Source organism: Centruroides sculpturatus, unplaced genomic scaffold, assembly GCF_000671375.1.
Source record: "Centruroides sculpturatus isolate CEXI.00-Female unplaced genomic scaffold, Cexi_2.0 scaffold56, whole genome shotgun sequence".
NCBI lineage: Eukaryota > Metazoa > Arthropoda > Arachnida > Scorpiones > Buthidae > Centruroides > Centruroides sculpturatus.
The window spans coordinates 252350-258349 of NW_019384586.1; the positions used below are offsets into that span (position 1 = coordinate 252350).

The following is a 6000-nucleotide window of genomic DNA, read 5'->3' on the forward strand; positions in this document are numbered from 1 at the left end:
CCTATACTTTACCAAGCATTATCTTAAATACATTAAAATTACTAATTGCGTATATTATATAGTACAAAATACTTTTTTAAAATATTATTTCTATTAAATTTTTTAAAAAATAATAATAATAATTCATTGATAATTGTTATTAAACTAATAATTGCAATTGCAAATGTTATACATGAATTTCCATTAGGTATATTCAATTAGGATGTTAATTAATAATATTCCTAACTAATTGGATTTAAATTGATTTTATTATATTTAATTGAAGGCATATAAATAAGTCATTATCAGTTTATTTCTTCGTGTTATTCACACATACAAATATCAAAATTAACCTTACAAAATTGGAGTCTGTGAATACAATTCCCTAATTTTAATGTAAATTTTCATGTTTATATAATGAAATGCCCTATCTTACCGTAAATTTTGATATTTGTGTAATAAAACTTCCCTAATACTATCCTAAATTTTGTTATTTATACACAAAAATTTCCCTAATTCTTCCCTAAATTTTTACTTTTTACAAGAAAATCTGTTGTATGTGTTACAACTCATACAACAGATTTTCTTGTAAAAAGTAAAAATTTAGGGAAAAATTAGGGATATTTCCCTAAATTTCCCTAAATGTGTGTATAATGAGTATTTTCATCTAATTATGTACTTTAACGTAGTATAAAATGGAATCTTTTTGCAACTTTAAAAGCAATTTTTTTTTTTTTAAATTTTAATAAGAATCCTAAAATGTAAATAATTAAACCGAAAAATCACCAAAAATTTCCCTGTTTAACACCAAAATTTTAAATATTTTCTCACTTTCCTCCAAGACACTCGACACGAAAAACCCATTCCTTCCTTTACACTTTACATCATTTTACAGCTAATTTTCTTAAATTAAATTAACGTGTAAAATTTATATTAAAAAAAATACCTAAAATTTCCCTAAGGTAGTTTAAAACCAGAAAAAAACCCTAACAGAAAATAAAATATTGATCAGAAGATCGGTGAACAAGGAAAGATGGAGGGTGGAAAATTGTTTAATATACTCGACTTTCCATCGCAACGTCAGGTATTTTACTGGCAGCTGCCGCAATATACGTGTAATGATATTGTTAATCAAGAAAAATATTTGTAAGAATTATTGTAAAACTATTACTAAGATAAGGAATTGAAGTAAAACAGAACCTGCCTTAGATAAAACCAAAGCTTTGATCCACTAACAACCAAAGATTAATGGGCCGCATCCATACAACAAGAGATAAATCCGAATAAATATTAAATAAATTTAATTCTTTAAAGCTTTAAAAGTTATAAAATGTTTTAAAAATTGATTTATCTTTGTAATAATACGATTTATTTTTAAAAAAATTTTCTAAATTTATTAAAAATTCGGCGTTGAAAATTGGTTTTTGTTGAAAATTTTCTCGTTTTTATCTAACTTTTAACGCATTTTTATTTAATTAATTTTAAAAAAATTGAACTTTTATACGGCTTGACTGTATTTTACCGTTAAAAATTTGAATTTTATTCGATTTCTAACGGAAAAAATGCAATTGTTATTTTGTATACAGCTGGAAAAAAAGTTCCTAATAAGTGGCCGCTGTTTAAAGGTGGCCTCTTATTAGGAAGATGACCGTCATTGAGAGGTGCTATTATTGGGTGTTCTTCATTCATCATTTTTAAATATATATATATATATATAATATATTAAAATCATTTTAAATAAAATATGATAACAGATGGCGCCACAATATATGTGTCTGGGAAAGTTAAGCAACTCCTTGTTAAATTTTTAAAAATATTTTTATTGGTTTAAATGAAGAAAATAAATAATTTTAGAAGTTTTTACAGTAAAATTAAGACAATTTAATTGTTTAATGAATTTTAATTGTGTATTTTTTTGAAATTCTATTCCAAAAATGTTCCTAAATGTATTGTGATTTACAAATAAAAATGCAATTTTTTTTTAATCAATTTAGCAAAAAATATGGAATGTTTAATCTCCGAATACAATTTTAGGACTATTATTTTTCCAAAAATACAACAAAAACACAAGATTTCGGCTTGTTTTTAAAAGTAAAAACCTTAATTTTTCACCTGTACACAGCTCAAAACTTTAATTTCATTTTTTAAAAATACAGTTTCAAACTGTTTTTTTTCCCTCTCATTTCTTCAATCGTTTTTAATCATTTCTTATACAAAATTAGTTATATTTCCCCCCCAATAATTTCTATATTACATCATTCTCCATCTTCAGCATCATCAATCTGCGAATATCGTGTGACGTGGCAGAAGATGATCATAAAATTTTTTATTTCCAGAAACATAAAACCGGGTTATAACTTGTATTTCGGCAACTTAACACTATAAAATCGTTTCCAGATCGTTAATTTTTTGCTTTTTCAGCGATGAAAACTTAATTAATCTTTCAACAATACAAAACAAATATATAAATTTATTTATTTTATATAAAACTAACTGTTTATACAGTAAATATATGAATTTTAAGCAGCCACAGAGCATATAATTCCTATCTTATCCTGCAGCAACAGAGCATAAATTTCCTACGTTCTCCTGAAACAAAAGGAGAAGGGAAAACTTTATGCACTATATAATATGCAGGAAGAACAGCTACAATTATAAATATAAATAGAGCATTTAATTAAATAATTAAAACTTCTACTGATGCAAAAATGAATATAAATTAAGGTTTATTTCATATAAAAAATTACAAAAATAAAGATCTACTTACAATTTAACAGTAAAACTACCTGCATATAACTTACAGCATACATCATCGCGTGTTACAAGTTGTATTTAACAACTACCGGTTAATTAAATTAAATTAAATTAATGAAAACGTCACCAGTTTAATGATGAATTAATCATCATTATACCATTATCACCATCATCCTCTTCTTTATTTAAAGTAAGAATATATTTAATAATTAATTCCCCTCAATCGAAAAATGGATCCGACATCATCCATCATGGAGCTTTAACTGAACGTTTCCATCGTAAAGAATGGACGATTTTAAATTTTAAACTATATATAATTTGTCGTTATTTTAATAAATTATATAAATATAAATATTCTAAAATATAAAATTGTATTTCAAATAAATTTTATAAAATTTAAATCCATTCAGATAAAGGGAAGAAGTTCCAAATGTAATTGAAATTTTCAAATTGCAGACTTATACATTCCAGCTATTGTAAGTCTGTTTGTCTGTCCGTTAATCTCGAAAATGGAGTTAGACAGATGAAAATCGAAAGCAGATATGGACCGGAAATCACGTGATTTCTAATCGAAATTTTTTCCAGAAGGGAGTTAAATAGAGATTGGCAAGTCTCGTTTGTTAACAGGAGAAGTATGATTTACAGGGGCAAGACACTTTTGTACTACAATCCACACCGGATATAGAAAGCTAAGGGTCCATAGACCCGGATGTACTACATACGAACTCCCGGTCTGGACCTGAAATCATATGCTTAAAAATTTTCACCTGTCATTGTGATGATGTCAAAGTAAATAATTGCTGGTTGTGTTTAAAATCTTAATTTACGTAAAAATTTAAATTATTTTTGTAAATAATTGTTTAAAATAAATTTAAAAGCAATTTTTATTCTATTTTATAAAAGAAAATCTCCATTATATCCATTAAAAGTAAGTTTTCTTCCTTGCAAGAACTTAATGATATCAATCAGTTTGATGGGAATTTTATGTCATGTAAAATGTATATCATTACGTGTATACCTGATATATTTATCTACCGATAGAAAACATTTATATTACAGATTTTATTGTGATATTTTTTCAAAATCTACGTCAATTTTGGACATTTATCAATGTTTTCTACATTAATTCTTAATGCCATGTTCTGAGAAGGAATGGATGTCGTTGGAGAATCATTACTCTACCATCTACAGACTGAAAATACAGTGAAATTTCCTGCTTTCTTAGTTTGTCTTGCATTACAAAATACGGTTGAACCTCTAATAATGGCCATCAGTAAACAACGGCCAACTTTTTGAAGTGTGTACAATATAACAAGTAAACAACGATTTCTCCTATACGACGGCCATTTTTTCAGTCATGTTTCTTTTGAATTGCATAGAAAACAATAGTTTACATTCATTTTAAAAAACATTTAAACAAAATAACTATTGTTTGAAGGTTATTTCGTAAGCCACATCAAAATTAAAATTTCTAGCAAAAAAAAAAAAGACCGCCATTTAGAGGTGGCCTTTATTGGAGGTTCGACCGTATTTACAGATTCGATTCAACATTCGGAGAAGCCAAAAATCAGTTAACCACATCAGGATAAGATAAATTCGGTGTTTAGACAAGTTAGACTTGTGCCCACCAGTGGCCGAGTGGTTTAGACTTGTGCCCACCAGTGGCCGAGTGGTCTTCGTACCCTAAACACTGGGAGTTCGGTCGTGGGTTCGCGCCGCGATCGGACAGGCTGGCTGCTTGGAGTTTTCCGGGTTTTCTCCTTGCCAATAACGACTAAATAGGAGGCCAGTTCCCCATAAAAGTCCTCCCGGAAGGCATTAGTTCCCCTCGCGTAACATCGCGCCCCAGAGAAGGCAACGGGAAACCACTCTGGGTAGTAACTTTCCCTAGTATACACCTTGGCGGATTACAAACCTACGCCAGGTGTCGCCGACGTCAGGAATCTGATATGGCACCAAGAAGAANTTATATTACAGATTTTATTGTGATATTTTTTCAAAATCTACGTCAATTTTGGACATTTATCAATGTTTTCTACATTAATTCTTAATGCCATGTTCTGAGAAGGAATGGATGTCGTTGGAGAATCATTACTCTACCATCTACAGACTGAAAATACAGTGAAATTTCCTGCTTTCTTAGTTTGTCTTGCATTACAAAATACGGTTGAACCTCTAATAATGGCCATCAGTAAACAACGGCCAACTTTTTGAAGTGTGTACAATATAACAAGTAAACAACGATTTCTCCTATACGACGGCCATTTTTTTCAGTCATGTTTCTTTTGAATTGCATAGAAAACAATAGTTTACATTCATTTTAAAAAACATTTAAACAAAATAACTATTGTTTGAAGGTTATTTCGTAAGCCACATCAAAATTAAAATTTCTAGCAAAAAAAAAAAAGACCGCCATTTAGAGGTGGCCTTTATTAAAGGTTTGAACCAGCTCTTCCTATTGATTAACGTATAACTAGGCCCTATGATATTATTATTTGAGATAGGATCTGCTTATGTATGTTGAACTTCCAGGTAGATCGAGGAGATTTATAAGGGTCATTTGATTCGGACCTTACATTTACCAGGGCTCAAAAAATGTATTGCAAATTGGATTGGATTGATAGACTAGGGTAACACAACACACAGACAATCTTCCAAGAGAGGTCCCTCAGGAGAGGACTTTCTATGGAACAGTGGCCACTATTTAGATGTTAGACACGTGATGCCAAGGGGATCTCTCATGAAAAGATTTCTATGAAAAACTGGACACTATTCATGTATTTGACACGTGGAAAAACCTATTACATTCAGGTGCGAACCCACGACCAATGGTTTTATATATTTGGGCACTCACCGTGTTATAAATTACTCATCCCTCTGTGTACCTTGTGTATTAAGAAAACTAACTTTTGTTAAATTTTCTTATTTAAAACATATAATAAAATATTTTTAACTTTATTTCTTTGCTTATTTAATATATTTAATGGCTCAGAAACGTAAGTAGCACCTCCCCAACCATTACAAGTGTGAAATTACACAGAAAATTGTAAGACAAATAACAAAAAATTAAACTATTTTTTATTAATTCGATATATTAAAAAGAATTATTTAAATTTGTAAAAGAAATATTTTTTAAAAAATATTTACTTTAATATCATTTAACTGAAAATATTTTTTCTCTTCACTTTCCTCTCACTGTTATTTTTTAATTAAATTTTTTTGAAATTTAAAAAAAACAATTAATTATTTTAAAAAAAGCATTTTTTA

At 28.7% G+C, this 6000-nt stretch overlaps 1 protein-coding gene across 2 annotated transcripts in view; it reads right to left on the reverse strand.

Moving 5' to 3' along the window:
• Positions 1 to 6000, reverse strand: part of LOC111624610 — a 114047-nt gene that overhangs the window by 64727 nt on the left and 43320 nt on the right. The window lies entirely within an intron of this gene.